The sequence below is a fragment of the Lepidochelys olivacea genome, assembly GCF_965140295.1.
Source record: "Lepidochelys olivacea isolate rLepOli2 genome assembly, chromosome: 4".
Lineage (NCBI taxonomy): Eukaryota > Metazoa > Chordata > Testudines > Cheloniidae > Lepidochelys > Lepidochelys olivacea.
In genome coordinates this window covers 30,966,682-30,984,635 of record NC_140414.1, presented here as the reverse complement: position 1 = coordinate 30,984,635, position 17,954 = coordinate 30,966,682, and the positions used below count along the sequence as shown (strand labels likewise).

The following is a 17,954-nucleotide window of genomic DNA, read 5'->3' as shown; positions in this document are numbered from 1 at the left end:
ATTGAGGTATCTTCAGACAGGATTTGATTTTGTAGGAGATGGTTGGTGACCAAGACAGAAATGTAAACATTCACAGGACATTTAGCTGTTTGGGAGGCATATAGAGCAAAGATATTTCTGTTGATCACCTATAGATGTATTTACACAGAGTAAACCTATCGTCATGGATAGTGTCCTGGTGGGATTCTTGTCTCGCTACCCAAAATAGGATTGGGGTTTTTTTTAACCTCTTAGACTTTGTTGTATGTTTTAGCAGAGTAGTGACTACAGCACTTAGATTAATTTTATACAAGATAATGCGGTTGAATCTGTTTGAGCCTAAGTTCAGGGCACTTTGTAAACTACCTTATTGAGCATTTGAAAATCTTTTCAGGTATTTTTCTGATTGGGTGGCTGGCCCTGAAATGACTAGTCACCCTCAGAGGTCAGTCAAACTGAGGATGCAAGTGGTTTATGAATGAAAACAGAGCCTTTACACCTTCCCCTGTGAGGGACTCCAACCAGGTATTCACTTCAGGGTCACCCTTATTGCTATTTCTCATCTCTATTTTGAGCATTTAGCTTGCAAAATTTTGTAAGGCACGTTGCAGTATTATGTTCCCATCAAGGTGGGGATTTCACATGAATGCAAAGTTGAAGGGCAATAAAGGATATTTATTATAAGTGCTACAAGCCCTTAGCTATTATGGCAGATAAGGGTGGTTGAATAAGCGATTCCTACTTCCTCACAGCCTAGCTGCTGCTTTGGAAAGGACTCTACAGTGAAGTTACAATCCCTTGTCTGCACGCTCCATTTCATTCCAATGGAAAAAAAGTGAAAGCGATGTCCCAAAATTCAGCGTTTAGCATCACTGCAAGCTCAGGTAAGCAGAGCTGTGGCAGGAGGGAGGTAATGGTTTCAGTACTAAGAGCGTTGGTAACTGCCAAGATAATGCATGGAGATGGGCCTTCACTAAACCCCCAGAACTAAACACTCTGTCTGGTGGCGTGAGCTCATCTCTGGCTACAAACTCATTCACTTACCCCCCATTTAAGCTTGGTATGTCTCAAAGTCCCTCTTCAAGCAATGCCTATACAAAAAATATAAATAATTTCACTCATCTCTATAGGTGAAAGGGGTATTTAGCATTTCTGATGTCAGTGAAAGTGTACATTACATTAGTGGGTTAGTCTTCGCTACTGTTTACAGAGAAATTAATTGCTATGTGTGTATTGTACTCTGGATTTGACCTTCTCATTGCAGGAGACTCAATAGTTCTGGCACCAAGCTAACTGCTGGGTTTTCTTTTAAGAACCCAGATGTCACATCATTCAAAGCAGGATATTGATTTCTGGATGAAAATTTTGATTTCTGGTGGCATCCAGGGGCAGAACAAGCCTTAGCTGAGAACAGCTAGCTTTGTTTGCCAGAGCTTAGGTGGCCATTTCCACCGATCTACAGGAATGTGTAAACCAAGGATCCTAAAAAGAAATAAGCCTGCAAAATAAACAAGACTATAAAGAGCGAACTACATGGTAGGCTCTCATTCTCCAACCCCTGCATCAACCACCAACCCCTCCAGAGCAGGACATAAAACACGATCAGTATTGAGCATTTGTTCTCCCCAGCTGAAGTACAGGATGTACGTGTTTGACTTCATTTAGTAAAATGCCCTCTTTCCGTTTAATACTGAATAGTGACACGCAGATCACCCAGTCAATACCTTTTTAAAACACAGAGGTCTCTAACAAAGGAAAATCTTGCATGGCCTATGCTTTGAAGGTATGTCACAGTTCCACTACAGACACGTTACTTAAGGTTGTGGAAATTTGGTTTTTTTGCGTGATGTTTCGATACCAAGATGTATTTTGTTTGGTTTTCATTTTCCTGTTGCTGTATCTTCTATGCAATTCCTTTTCTAAAGAATCACTAACAGAGAAGTGCTAGCCATTGCATTATTTGTATTGCTGTACAGTGGAGGTGTGGTTTACTAGTTCTGAGTGTGCCTCTTCTCCCTTTTTTCTCCTTCCCTCGGTTTGTAAATGCCTGCATTTATTTTGTCAGCCTGACATGTACAAAGTGTAAGAAAGAATTTTTAAACAGGTAATAAATTATATTTATAAGCAACTAGAAAAAACAACCTGGTGTCCAAATAAGCATCCCTTTGTGCTCTTTGAACTGTCATCTTGGAAGGTGCTGTTTGTTTTTATATTTTTGCACATCCGTGTCCTCAAGCAAAGTGGTTTTTGGATATAAACATATGCCAGGACCCAGTCTTACTCCTAAAATGCTGCACAAGAGAAGCAGGGATCAGTACAACAAATTTATGGAGGGACATCATGCAATTTGAAGTGAACTAAAAAAATTTGGGGAGGGGAAAAGAGTGAATAGATGCTGAGATTTTTATTTTCAATATGCCTGTCCAAAGTATTGCATCTGACTGACACACAGCCCCTGGGGGGTTTGTAACCCAGAAATTACAAGAGTCTGCAGAAGCAGGACCATGTGGTTACCACTATTTGAGTTAAGATCCATTTGGGGGGCTTGAACATCAGTATTTTAATGTGTTTTTGGTTATTGTACCTCCACCAGACTCTCATGAGTAAAAAAGTGTCTAGCACGGTCCGGCCATTATTGCAGCATTTTAGATCAACGTGAGAGTAAACAATGGAAGTTTGTGTCCAAATGTGTTAGGCAGGGCAAAATTTGGACTTAAGTTGAAAGAAATATGCCTAGAGCACAGGTGTATTTAGTGAGGCTTTGGGGAGTGGTGTCATATTCCTTTACCACACAGCAGACCAGTAGCCTTGAAAAGCTTCACAAGAGCAGAACCTATAGTAATAAACTATCAAGTTATTTAATTTTAAACCCACATCCTCCTACTCTGACCTCCCATATAGCCCCACTGCATTACATTTCACCCAATAGCGTTAGGTGGACTTAACCTACGAGTCCTCAGAAGGCTACAGTGTTGTGCATCATAGACAAAGAACAGAAGAGACCAAGGCGTGACCACTGCCAGGGAATTGATTAGCTGAGATAAGCCCAGATGGTACTGTTTAGGATTGTAGAGTCTACCATTCCTTTTGGGAACAGCCAGGACAGTGGAAGGCTAATTTTACTGTGTTTTCTTCCATAGGGGAGGAAAATGCCGTTGTACAAGGTTAAAAAAGTTTTCATACCTCAATACAGTGGAGGGTTAAGCACAGAAAGAGCTCAGGAGGCAAGGATCTCATTCTTGGGCTGTCTGCACTGTGTAAACTGATGCATCTGATATCAGATCCCAGCAGATGGCTGAAGCCAATATTCAACTCTTCTCCCATTGATAGACAGGGACAATCATGAAATGCCTCCTGAAATGAGGTGGTTTTGTACTAGTAAGAGTATGCTAGGCCTCTCATTCAAAGGGGCTTTGCACATTAACTATTTACACCCACAGGGCAACTGTTGCCAACCTCACATCTAGCAATATCTGATTTTTTCCTCAGAGGCCCAGCTCCTAGAGTTATTAAAACTGAAGTGGAGTTGAGTAGTTTTCTAGCTATCACGATTGCAGAGAAAAGCTTGAACACATGCCTTGAGTACACCCAGAAGGTACAGAAACCAGAAAGCAATTAAAAACCCTAAAATAATGTAAAGCCTTCATTATTTTTGCATGCTTGGAGTTAATGATAGATACTGCCTACTTCAGGGAAGCAGTTGAGAGGCCCCTGTTTAGACACTAAGCCTGATTCTCTCCTCAATTACCATACACGGGTGCAGAGTCAAAAGTAATGGAGTTACTCCTAATGGAGCTATATGGCATGGATGGGTGGGAGATCAGAATCAAGACCAATATTGAAAATGTACCCCATGCCCAGCTACCAAGGTTAAAAGCCTAGTCCAGGGCAGACATGAAGTGGTCTGGTGAATCTCACCCCACCCAATCTTCCCATGAGGAAACACACAGCTTGTCCCAGTGTCTGATTTTGGGGGGGGGGGGGAGAAGAGAACCTAGAAGCAGTAGGGGACCAAGCATGGCTCCTTCCTGCACAAGGCCCAGCTCAAACCAGAGCTCTACTTCAACCTTAAAGAACCACGTGAATTACCACAACTGAAATGCTGGCTAGAGGCTTACCCTTGCCTCTGCCTCTTTCTTGGAGGCCTGTGCAGCCTTTATTAGATAGGTTACTTCATGAGTGATCTTTTCATCCCCTCCCTGACTTGAGATTATCAGGGATAAATTTAACCCTGAGAGAGGACTAAATTTAACTTAGTTGGCCTCAGTGACTTCACCAGGGGTGAAACTGGATTAATGTCTTTTCTCACTTGGTGCAGCAGTGGAAAAACCCAGCTTCCTGGATCAGTTTCAAAAGCCAGTCTTCAAGTGGCTGAAAGCTATTTCATACCCCCTTCAAGTTTCCCCATGACACATGCATGTGTCTTTACAGGTTCTTTCATCAGCCAGAAAGCAATCCTACCACTCCTAACCCACTAAGCTACTGCAGGGTTGGTCAGACAATTTATAGTTCTCTTACCCTTTAGTTGCTTGAGTAGTCATCCCCTTGGAATCAATGGGCTGTGCAAGTGCTCTGCCTTGTGGGGTGTGGAATCAGGCCCTGTGCCTATTTCTAAAGCATTTTTGAAGATGAAGATTAAAGATAAACTTATACCAATAACAAACTAGCAGGATCTTAACGGGAATAAGGCAAAATACCACATTTATTGTGAATGCAGAAAATCTTAGTAAGCAGTTATAGCTATAACATTCCATTCAATCTCATTTATTCACATTCATTCATACACACAGGTTCTGCAAGGTTGTTATCGTTGCTCTTGCCAAGCCACAGCCCCAGGTGGCATGGACATGAGGAGGGAGTAGGGCCTTGTTAGATGCACATCTGATGCTCCTAGAAGTTGGTTTGCAGAATCAGACCCCTAAGTTCTCCTCACTTTCTAGAGTCCCATTTTTAATAGGACTTTATTCCTATGTCAGTCTATGGAAATTGCTTCATCCTGCTGTTGCTGAATCAGTCAGCAGATGGCACATTCCTGATGGCTCCATGCTGCCAGACGTTATCTTGTTCTTGGGTGGATTCCAGTCTGCCCCCTGGGGTCCTCTAGTTGTTTCTACTTGATGCCTTCTCCAGCTGATTGAAACTGGATTCTTCAACTGGCACCTCCCTGTTCATTTATTTATTATCCATGCCAAGCATCCATCCATATACCTCCTATCTCTATTTTAGATCACAATAGTTAACAAAGCAAGATAAATACAACAAAAAGGGCAGGGAGTCTGTGCTGTTTGTTATTACAAAGTATCGCTTTGAGTCTGTGTGAGTAGTTGGTTCTCAAAGCAATACGTCTTAGGATGTACTAAGACCATTAGCAGCTGGCAACTTTCACAGAGGGAGAGAAACAGTAAAAACAGGAGACCTCTTAATTAGTAATACCCTGGAATTTAAACTATGGGGAATCAAACTCATCGGTGATTTTAATCCAGAACTTCTTTAATATGATCTAACATAACCCATACAGGATACTGCACCCTTCTGAGGATGCCAGATGAGCACATATCTTGGTCAAAATACAAGCAGTGGGTAAACACTGTTGACTATGCAGATGTTGCTTTGGTTTTTACCATTATGTGAGTATTCAGGCAGATGCTTATGGAGGTTGCCAAGACAATTCCATCAACTTTAGTGGAACCAGTCCTGCATCAGAGGTAGACCCATAGCAACACAAGGTTGAACTTTAGGTCTGTCAAACAATTTAAAAAAAAAAATTAATGGCCCTCAATAGAAGAGCATTTAAATGTTTTTGGAGGTTTTCTACATTCTCAAATATATTGAATTACAAAACTTAATACAGAGTAGTGCTCACTTTCTTTAAATACAAAGATTCAAGGTAAACATAGTATTTCAATTCATCTAATACAAGTAGTGCAGTTTCTTTATCATGGAAGTTGCACTTACAAATGTGGATGTACAAACACTGCATTCAAAAACAAATCAATGTAAAAGGTTGAGGCTACAAGTCCATTCAGTCCCCCCACCAGACAAACAAGTTTGGTTAAATTTTGTAGGCAATAATGCTACCTGCTTGCTTCTTGTGACGTTGTAAACAAGAGAGACCAGGTGTTTGCATGGCACTGTTGTAATCACCACAAGATATTTATGTGCCATGTGCTAAAGATTCATGTCCCTAAATGCTTCAGCCACCATTCCAGAGGACATGTAGGTAACCTCTGTTGACACCTCTTCTTCTGTCTCTGTAAAAAGACAAATAAAAACCTATAACCGGTGGGGTGGAAAAATACCTCTTTGTTCTCTGCCATTGACCAGTCCTTGATGCACAAAAGTCAGCACGACCAGATAATTGAAGGACTTAACTGTGGAGGAGGCTTTTAATTTCTCCAAATCTAAACAAAGGGTAGGTGGGGGAAGGAATTTGTAGGAAAAAAGCTGGATGAGTCACCCTCAGGAAGGTTAGTAGTAAGCAGAGAGTCCATCTGGAATGGAAAAGAGGAGTTGATCAGCCAAAAAAAGGAAAAAGGTTAGAAGAGTATAAAAATAAAATGAAATTCTATAAAGAAAAAAGGATGCTAGAGGTTGGGTTGCTACAGTGTGGATAGGAATGAGATTAAAGATAATGGCCCCCCCAACGCTAAGTGAAAACAGTATTCAATAATATGTCTGCTGGGAAAGAGTCTAAAAATAGAGGTGGAAAAGAGCATACTAAGCTTTTAAGTTGGGGCCTTGTAGAGAATTTGCATCCCAAAAATAGGGATCTGATACCGCTAATCCAGTAACAAGGTTTTTTAATAAGTTTGTGGGAGCAGTACCATGACAACTGAAGTCTAACTAATATACCTACATTAATGGGGGGGGGAGGAGGAAGGAGTAATCTAGGTAATTAGATACCTGTTAGTCTGACCTCAGTAGTCTGCAAGGTTTTGGAGCAAATGGTGAAAAAAAATTTAGAGGTAAAATGTAAAGGGGATGTAATGCAACACTAGTTTACCAGAGATAGGATAGTTTGGTATGATCTAATTTCTTTTGAAAAAAAAAAAAGTGCAATTGTACTTGCTCTACTGTACTTTGGTAAAACATTTGACATGGCACCACATGGGACATTAGTTAAATTAGGGAAGATGGAGATCAAGACATGTATTGTAGGTGGATCAGAAATTGGCTGACGGTAACTGGTTGTGCTGAAAAAGGGAATTATAGGACTGGAAGGAGGTTACTAGTGGAGATCAAGGATCTTAGCCAATACTTTTGTTACCTTGGTACAAAAAGTAGAAGTATGCTAATGAAGTTTGCTGATAAATGTGGGGGGCCCCAGCAATACAGAAGAGGAGCATCCAATTATACAGAGATCTGGGCAACCTTGTAGGCTGGAGTAACAGAAATGGGATGAAATTAAATAGTACACAGTTCAAGGTCATGCACTTAGGTTTTCTTAAGAATTTCTTTTACAAGTTGGGGCTCTTCAGTTGGAAGGGAGGAGGAGGAGGAAAGTGACCTGGCTGTGTGGGTTGATCATAAAATGTGAGCCACCAGTGCAATGTGGCTTTGAAAGAGGCCAATGTGACCCTCAGAGGTAATTCGGAGAGGTATTTCCAGTACAGGAGGAGAAGTTAGTGCTGTTGTACAAGACAGTGTTCAGACCTCATTTGGAATATTGTGTACAAATCTGGTCACCTATGTTCAACATCTTAATTTAAACTGGAACAGGTACAGACAAGAGCTACTAGGATGATCAGGGAAACGGAGGGACTTTGCTTGTTTAGTCTCATTTGACTAGAAGAGCTTGGCTTTATAGTCTCAAGAGAAGGCTGAGAGGGGTAAGATTGTTCTCTATAAATCGATTAGAGGGTAAATAGCTGTAATAGTTTTTGACCCTCTCTGGTATGGGAGAAGAGAACATGGGGCTATAAACTGGCCATGAACAAATTTAGCCTGGAAATTAGAAGGAAGTTTCTAGCCATCAGAGGAGAAGTTCTGGAACAGCCTCCCACTGGCAGATACAGGAAAAGTTTAGTAGTCAGAACAGGACAAATTAGATTGTTAGTGACCTTGGGAATATTAAGTCTTCTTCAGCAGCATGTGGGTGTGGGTCACTTGTCAGGATTATCTCTGTATCACATTTACTAGTTTCCCTGCTACTGCCAGGGCCTCCTGTTCTCTGCCTGTGGCACAGTCTAGCCTTCCATGGGTCTTATTTACATCACAGCTTCCAGAACCCATGTGGCAGGATGTCAAGGCAGAGGAAGTGAGAAGGTTGTTATGAAAACAGACTTCCTCTCAGTACTACAAAGTAAGAGACTCCAGACTTATTTCTGGAAGAATTTGTAGTCTAAAAATTTTATCCATCTCCTTTAGATAGCAAAGTCTATTCCTCTCTGTAGAAGGACAGGCTTGGCCAGGTTTTATTTCAGGGAGCGGTTACTTGAATTGGTCTGAAGATAAGACGACCTGTGAAGAACACATGAACAGCAAGGCCAGCCACCAGATGGGAACAATATTAGTTAGGTTTGCTCTCACATTGGGCCACTAATAAGTATGCACTGCCCATGGACTTTGGGAGAGTAGTCCACATCATGTCCTGTCAAGGCAAACAGCACCTCCTGAATAGGTTTCTTCAAGTCTAGAGGGTTTATTCATTCAGTGGCTCCTAGGTTTTTAGCCTTGGCAAATTTATCTTTGTTGATGTCCATCCCAATGATCTGGGAAGCACCATCTGACTTACAGCCAGAGAGGCTAATTCCTCCTAAACTGAAGATGGCACATGGAAATGATTTCTGCTACATACAATTTGTTAATATGCTAAGAAAGCAATTATACCATTTGTCCTTGAAAAGGGCCTGTGTACACACAAGTACATACATACAAGTATTGATGGCAGCCCATATCCAGTGGAAAACCCACAACCAAGCAGACAGACTTCATTCAGAGGAGGAGATGCAGCAGCAATTCTTGCTGAGACAGAATTGGGCACAATTGTATTCTACAAAGGTGCTGATTATCCACAGGAATCAGTGGATCTGCTTCCCTTGGGAGGGGAGTGTGCAGTTCTTGTGACTCGGAGAAGCGGCTGGGCGACATCCAGACTTGACAGTTCTTTAAGGCATGGCTAATATTGTCAGCGGGTGAGATATAGGTAACAAAGTTAAAGACTCACAGTCTTCAGGCAACAGTTGATGTCAGGATTCAAAACAGGAGCTGCATTCACCACACTGAGGGAGACAGAGAGAGGAGACTTAGGAAAAAGCCAACAAATTTGGTCTTAAATGCTCCTAAACCAAACAGACTCATGATTAACTGCCAGGCAACAAGTCTGGCTTTTCAATCAAGCATTGTATTATGTGGTCTTCTGAAAAAAAAAGTCTGCTTTACCTGTCAGCTGGAGATTGGGAAGCATCATTTTTAGTACTTCAAGTGTACAGAGAGTTTATTCACAAAATTTAACAGCAGCTAAGCTTTAAGAATTCTCATCTAATTTTAGATGAGTATCAAGAATTAGGTTCATACAGTTACAATACTCCATCCAAGAGGTGAATTTTCTTCCTTAAAGCTATTCAGTTGTAAGCAAAAGGATGAATTGCAAGTCTCAACTTAATATAGGCCCTGTTACCCAAGTTATTTCTATTCCAGTGACAGGGAATTTAATAAGTTTTGCTTGGTGGCCTCCCAGTGCTCATTAGACGAAAGAAAGCCAGTAGTCCCCCCGCTGAGTGAAAATGTTGAGATGGCTTTGTACTGAGCAGGCAACCATTGAGTAATACGTTTTAGAATTTGGGTTAGAGAACCAGAAAAGGCCTAAAGGAGATTTGCTTCCCCTTCACTGCATGCCGATCTAGCACTAATCATTAATCTGTATATTAGAAAGCTACATTTTGACTTCATTGAATATTCACACAGTAGCAGCCTGCTCCCGCTCCCATTGGGGTCAATGGTAATACTCCCATTAACTTCAGTGGTGCATGAACAAGCCCTCGACCTCTTGTGTAGGTTACAGACAGCTTTCCGGCTTCCATTTTCAAAATGGAATCCTTATTTCCACAGAAGGAACTCCTTTGCCAAGACTCTTGACAATCCCAGCTCCTTCATGGCCAGGAAGGACTGGGTAATCTATATTTGGGAAACCACCTTTCAGAACACGGTCATCTGTCCAACATAGCCCTGTGGCTACAATCTGTATGGAAATGAAAGGACACATGAACCCTGGAATGTACACAGGCTTCTATTAAAGTGTCAGCTTCAAACAAACGATTATTGGAGCCCATTTATTGTTTTGTACTTTTGTTACAGGAGATCAGTGTTCCTATCGGTTTATTAGCTGTGTGCTTAGACCCCAGCTGTTTGGTCAGCCTTATATTCAGTGCTCAAGAGGACTTAAGTCATTTCTAGGATGCCTCCAGATTAGTTTTCTAGAAATCCAGTCTCAACCGTGAGTACACATAACATTCTATTCTGGCAACTTGTCAGCTAAGTGCTTTACAGTTTATAGGCATGAAACTGTTTCATAACCTAATTGAGAATTTCCTTTCTAGACACATTCAGAATATTTGCTTAGGTAACCATAGGAGATTTCAGGTGGCTCATGCAGTACTGTACATTTGCATGGCTACCTGCCAAGTGGATTAAGTGCCCATGTTTTAAAAATTTTTATTAAAACTGCACACACAAATCAAGTATTTGCATGGAGAAATGGCAAGTTTTGCATTAAGTCAGTTTACATCCACAAATGTCCTATGCCCACTTACTGCGCACCAAATTCTGCACAATTTCAATGCAAATAAATTTGAAGGGTCAGGCCCAAAATGTTTCCCTCATTCTTCACAAGTGAGGATGTCAAGTTTAGTCTTTGTAGATTTTTATTCACATTGAGAAGGTCACATCTTTCTCAGATCAACAAGCATCAATTTTCATTGCTCAGGGCTTGTCTGCACTACAAGGTTTTGCTACTTCAGTGGCATAGTTAGCTGCTAGCAGAATGGCTGCAGTAACAGGTATCCTGGAATACACTGTTCTGGAAGCAACATAAGATATACCAGCATAAGGCACTTCATACTAGTATAGCTATATTAGTACAACAAAAACTACACCCCTAATTTATATATATATAGTTTGGTAACTTGTAGTTTAGATGACCTAAAATATCCTGCAGTGCCTAACATTACTCCTCCTTGTAGAAGGATCAATATTAGGATTCTGGGTTCCTCACTGAAGTTTGATATGCTCTCAAGAAGAGAGAAATACAGAACTTTTGCCACAAATTCCTGGATTACATTGTGACACTTGCAGATCAAATGGCAGCTTTTAGGCCTCAGCCAAGCACTAAAACTCATTGCTTGAAACCAGTTCAGCTCACCTGTGTGTTGGTATAATTAAGATGGGTAGTGGACTTGCAAGCCTTTCTTAAGGACTAATGTATGAATCCTACTTCTAATGTCTATAGACCATGCTATAAAGTGATACTTCAGTGTTGGCTATATAGCTTTAAAATATTTGTTCTGAACTATATAATTAACAAACAAGAAGTCTTTACCTAGTGCTAAATCCCTAGGAAAGTCATTCCAGTGGGCAGTAGGGCCTACCAAAACTAAATGGGCCATGGATCACCACCATACAAAGACTTGTTAACTGCTCCTGCACGGGCTAGGTGCAAAAGGGCTCATCCCATCAGCTTGAATTCTGGAAGAAGGAAATAAGGATGGATAAAAAGTGTTCATGGCAGCTCTTCACTGTTCAGACTCACAGGGCTGAAGCTAAAAAGCAGAGATCCTTGTAGTCATCTGTAAGCACCGAATCCAGATTGACATTAACTGGAAACTCATTTGTTATATATAATTAATGCCTGCTTTAACCTGTAAATAACTCATTTCTTTTTCCTAGTTAAATCCTTTGTTGACTATAGGCTGGCTACAAGTGTTGTCTGTGGTGTGAGATCTGACAGAGGGTAAGTGGTCCCTTGGGACTGAAAGCAACCTGAATCTTTCATGATCTTTGGTGTATGGCAACCAACTATCTCTAAGTTCAGCTTGCCTGAGTGGCAAGACAGACTGGAAAACCAAATGGGACTGACTGGTATCATGCTTCTGGAGTTCATTTGTTAGTAGGCTGATGAAATCCAATTGTAGATCATACAACCAGTTTGGGGCATCTGCCCTGCTTTTTGACACAGTCTACTCAGAAGTTGGCACTGTCGTGACCCTCCCCAGACAGCAGGACATAGATCATCCCAACATTTTGTCTCTTGTTGTTTAAGAGTTGGTTAGTAGCCAGACCCCAGGTAATGTGACAGAGTGTGGATTTCTAAGGGTACCTCTACCCTGAGAGCTGTAGAGGTGTCCATAGCCCTCTATTGTCCACACCAAAAGCCCAGAAGCATATGTCTGAAGGCAAGAAGAGTGTGAGTAGGCTAGTATGCCTGAGGGGTGTGGGTAAACACTCTCCTTCCATACCTGTGCCAGTTTCCAGCATGGATGGGAGTAAGGGACATAAACGAGAGACCTGGTAGTAGTCCTCCACCCACATTCTCACTACATACTGAACCCTTTTCTACTTGACCATTACCCAATCTGTAAAGTGCCCTGCACCCCCATTCTCACCAGTAGCAGCATGTTGCACTGACCATATCAGAATTGCTTTCTGCCGCACTCTTCACAAGTGAGAACGGATCATAAGAATGGCCATACTGGGTCAGACCAAAGGTCCATCTAGCCCAGTACCCTGTCTTCTGACAGTGGCCAATGCCAGGTGCCCCAGAGGGCATGAACAGAACAGATGATCATCAAGTGATCCCTTCCCTGTCACTCACAGTCCTGAGCCTCTTTTTGCCAGAAGCTGTATCCCTGCCCATCCTGGCTAATAGCTATTAATGAACCTATCCTCCATGAATTTATCTAGTTTTTTTGAACCCTGTTATAGTCTTGGCCTTCACAACATCTTCTGGCAAAGAGTTCTACGGACTGACTCTGCATTGTGTGAAAAATGCCTTCCTTTTTTTAAGAAAAAACTGGCTGCCTATTAATTTCATTTGGTGACCCCTTGTTCTTGTGTTATGAGAAGGAGTACATAACACTTCCTTATTCACTTTCTCCACACCAGTCATGATTTTATAAACCTCTATCATAGCCCCCTTACTCTATTTTCCGAAGTCCATCTTATCTCTCTCCTCATACAGGAGCCATTCCACACCCCTAATAATTTTTCTTGCAGTGATAAATGAAGGGGAAGCCCCCTTTTATGGGCACCCAGACAGTCAACTATAAAAATCCCTGTTAGTAGCTGTTCTCTATTTGCTTTACCTGTAAAGGGTTAAAAAGTCCACAGACAAAAGGAAGGGAGTGTCACCTGACCAAAAGAGCCAATGGGAGGGCTGGAACTTGTTAAAATTGCAGGGTGGGGGAGAGAACCACACACACACACACTTTCCTTTGTTGTTCTCTGGAGAGAGGAGACACAAGCAGCAATGCTGTAAGAAGCTTTAAGCCAGGTATGGAAAAAAATCATATACCTAGAACTACTTATTTATGTATCTGGGATTTCAAATAAGTAGATCAGGAAGTGTCTAGAAAGACCCAATTAGGTTTATCGGTGTTTATTTCTTATTGGCTTGTGAACGCCTCTGCGCTAACCCCAAATGCTTTTGTTTTGCTTGTAACCATTAAGCTGGACCTCAGGAAGGTTATTCTTGATGTTTAATTTTTAACAGTGGGGTTTTTAAAATCTAGCAAAAGCCTGAGTTCCAGATGTATTTTTTCATTTAATAAAATTTACCTTGAAGAACAGGTTTGGATTTGTGTCCCTAAGAGGTTTGTGCCTATGATGTTTAATTAGCTGGTGGCAACAGCTGATTTCCTTTGTTTTCTTCTCAGCTCTTTCCTAAAGGGGTGTGTGAGAAAGGGCTTGAGGGTACCCCACAGGGAGGAATTCCCAAAGGGGTTTTTGCACTTGGTGGTGGTGGCAGCATCTATCCATCCAAGGTCAGAGAGAGAAGCAGTAACCTTGGAAGTTTACTACAAGGCTGGAGTGGCCAGTATTAATTTTTAGAATCCTTGCAGGCCCCCACCTTCTGCACTGGAAGTGCCAGAGTGGGGAATCAGCCTTGACAGTTGCCCTTTTCCAATAGATCTTTTTTGATTGGGAACCACATGTGCATATGGTATTCAAGGTGTGGGCATGCCATGGATTTATATAGAGGCAATAAGATATTTTCTGTTGTATTCTCTATCCCTTCTAGTGATAGCCAGCATTCTGTTTGCTTTTTTGACTGCTGCTGTGCATTGAGTGGATGTTTCCAGAAAAACATCCACAATGACTCCAAGATCTTCCTTGAGCAGGAACATCTAATTCAGACCCCATCATTTTGCAGGTATAGTTGGGATTATGTTTTCCCATGTGCATTACTTTGCATTTATCAACATTGAAGGTTCATCTGCCATTTTGTTGGCTGGTCACAGAGTTTTGAGAGATCCTCTTTTAAGTCCCAGGTAGACTTAAAAGACCTGACTATCTTTATTAGATTTGTATCAGCAAATTTTGCCACCTCACCATTTACTCCTTTTTCCAGATCCTGTTTTGAGAGCAGCCACCTGGCCCACCACCACATCCAGGTGTCAATGTCTAGTCAGAGTACACCATCCTCTATGGCTTCTCCTGGAATGGCAGGAAGAGTCACCCATACCAAGAAATTTCACTGAGCTGGAGGAGCAGATTTCAGCCCAGGACCAGAAGGAATCAAGCACTGGAGGCGCTCATACAAGATGGCAAAACACTTCAACAGTTGCTCCAGGTGGGCTCACTGTATGTGCCCCTTCAAGGAGCATGATGGGTGCTGTCAACCGCTTTCAATGCACAGCCAGAAATGAGTCATGACCCCCTCCTCCACCCTGTCAGACCAGGAGGCGGATGGGATGCTGAGGAGGATGCCTTGGAAGGCAAGTAGCATGTGTTTTTTGGTACCCAGCGGAGCCAGCTGAGGAAGACCACCCCACCCTCACCCCAATGAGCCTAGGGAGGACCCCCAAGTCATGGCAGGAACCAGAGCCTATGACTGGTAAGTTACAATACACCCTCCCTTTGACAGAGGCTCAGTGGTGGTTTACTGTTGAGTATCAAATTCTCAGCAGGCCTGATATGCTCACTACAGCAAATACACTTTGGGTATCTATCAGGACAAAGTGGCATGTAAGGATCATTGGAAAACTAAACTCACTGATCATTAATATTTTTATATGGGGTGCACACAAAGAGTTATAACTGTGTTCAAATTATGCTCTTAAAATTTGACAAGCAATACATAAATACAGCCTGCCTTAAACAAAGTAAGGTGTATTTGCTTGTCTGACCAGCTTGGTCATCAGGCAGAGACAATGAAGGTACATTTACATAATAAGGTAAACAGCTACCTACCTAGAGAGTGGGGAGACATCCTCTTAACTGTAAGGACAGTAGGTCTGACCCTTAAATAATAAGCAATTGAATCAGCTAATTGTATACACATTCTTACTATACTATTAAGGCCCTATTTAACTTGCAGATGCAATAATATTAGGCTTCTAGTGCCATTTTGACAGTGGGAGCCCTGGGTGGCTACTCTAAATTGCATAAAAAGTAATGGATTTTAATAATGGACCTTATTTACAGTAATATTTCTCCACCATTTTCCATGGCTTGGCTGCAATTTTTGGCCACAATTCATGTACAGCCTTATGTACTATAAAAGTGCATCAAGTGAGGTCTTGTATGAAAGCCTGTGATACACTGGCGATTAATATTTTGAAACATCTATTTTGCACTATGAGGCATTATGGATACTCAAATATTCTTTACACTCTTCTTCATCCTACAGCCATCTTTCTGTTGCCAGTCTCTGAGCTTTACATAAGTCCCGCCTGTTCCCCCACAAGTCAGAGCTTGCTTCCAATCAGCAACCTCCTCTTAGCCTACCTATTTGCTGATTAATTGGGCCTGCCTGGCCTCTGAGGGCCCATGTGGCAAGTACACCCCAACAACAGGGGTGAAGACATTGGAGTTCTCCATGACTTAAAGGATTCAAGAGGCCTGGTCTCTCGAAATCAGACCATTGGGTCCTTCAACCAAGGAGGTTCAAGCATCTGGGAAGTGAATGCAGTTAACAAGCCTGCTTAGGTGAAGTTAGTTTTAGAAGTGTTCTCTTTTCCACTTTTATCACCCTTTCTAGCATTACTCCTTATACTTGGAGACACTTAAACCGCTCACCTATTGTTTAGTGCGCTGGGGAGGCCAGATTTTAAGATCTGGGGCATTGAAAGCATCATACACTCACTCTTCCTCCCTGGATAACGTGCCTTGCATTGCTACATCTGAGTTTGAATTGTAGTGCTGAACCAAACACTGTCACAGGCAATCCCTTTATCAGACTCCTCCAACTTTCCCTCCTGCATCCAGTCCCCACTCTGGTCCATCCCAGTTATAATCCAATGATTTTATTGATGTTTGACAAGCCAGTGTTATGCATTTACCTGAAACTATGGCTTAAAAAAATAAATCAGCTTATTAATGAATAGTTGTGCCCCTGTAGCCATGCATTTCTTGACCAGCAGTCAGGCAGCAATGGCCTCAAGGCACAAGAATGCCCACTATTTTAAGAATGAGAGGGTTAAGACCTTACAATGGGTTTACAGGGCAGTCATTTTGCCTGGCACATCAAAGTGACCCATGACTAAAGACGCATGGGAAAGGTGATCCAAACCCTTCCTAAAAGGTGGTCATTAGAGAAAGACATGACAAGAAGCCAGAACTCAGAGTGGGGAAAAGGGAGAGACCTACATTCTCTCAGTAGCCAAGGGTCTTTTTGCCCCACAGTTGCCTGAGGCCCAAGAGAAGCTAGACTGGGGGTTTAGTGGGTTGGCAGATCCCTCCCCATCCAGCTCAGCAGAAGGCCAATCCATCTCACTACACCCCTGAGGCACTACCCCAATCAGGGATTAGATCTTAGGTGGGACAATTCAGTTCACTTCAATAGTCTCAAGGAGACCAAGCTCCCAGGCAGGCAAGCAGTTTAGAGGCCCAGGCCATACAGAGAAATAGGCCTGTGAGCCTAAGGTGGGGAAGCTACCACCCCAGGGTAGGGTCGGCAACAGGGCATAGGAGGACCCAGCCCAGGGCTCTAACCATGACAGTGTTCCACCACTAGGCCAACCAAAACACACTGACCAGCATTCAGGCAGCCACTGAACTACAGTCAGCTGTCCCTGGGCTACTTCTTACTCTCTCCCCTTAAGGTACCTGCATCTCCTCAAGGTATACAGCAAGCAGCAACCCCAGCAGCTCTTCTTCTGGGTCAGTCTCATCCTCAGGCCAGGCACACTGTAAGCTCACAAGCCATCTGAAAACACCTGCTCCCTTCCATGGCTCAGGCTGAACTACATTAGAGGCTCCGCCTTTTATACTTCCTGTCCCGCTCCTGAAGGGTGAGCCCAGCCTGGCTCCGCCCATCAGGGATCAGAGAGTGGTCCCTCCCCCTCCAGCTCAGTGGAAGGCCACTCCATCTCAGTATGGGGGGTGGGGAACTGAACTCTTGTTGCACGGAGAGATCAGTCACACAGTGCATTTAAAAGACTAGATCCCAAACGTGTGAAACATAAAGAGACCGGAGCCCATATTTAAGCGTGGTCCTTGAGCTTCAGATACGTAATGGATACCCAAATCGCTTGTTTGGAGGCCAAGGACATTGATCACCATTTACATGGATGTCCTTTTATATGTCACTTCTAGGGGGCTTAAGCCCACTGAAACAAGTGTTTAGGACCCGAGCCCTCATTACAGGGAAGCGGGGGGGCATTCATGCAGTGTGTCTCCATCCTTTCTCCAGGGCTTTTTCTTCCCTTCTGCTAATCCTTTGGTCTTGTTTTGTCCTTAGAGTTGTTAGAAAGAGAGCAAAAGAGAGACAGAGAGAGAAAGACAGAAGATTAGGTGTGGACTGAGTGGATATCACGATT

At 42.5% G+C, this 17,954-nt stretch overlaps 1 protein-coding gene across 1 annotated transcript in view; it reads left to right on the top strand.

The window, feature by feature from the left end:
• Positions 1 to 14,765, top strand: part of UNC5C (unc-5 netrin receptor C) — a 362,184-nt gene extending 347,419 nt beyond the window's left edge. Inside the window, exons 18-21 of the mRNA XM_084626036.1 lie at positions 10,276 to 10,414; positions 11,863 to 13,465; positions 14,213 to 14,344; positions 14,543 to 14,765. The gene's annotated coding sequence lies outside the window, so the exon portion shown is untranslated. The remainder of the gene's footprint in view (positions 1 to 10,275; positions 10,415 to 11,862; positions 13,466 to 14,212; positions 14,345 to 14,542) is intronic.
• The last annotated feature ends 3,189 nt before the right edge of the window (positions 14,766 to 17,954 follow it).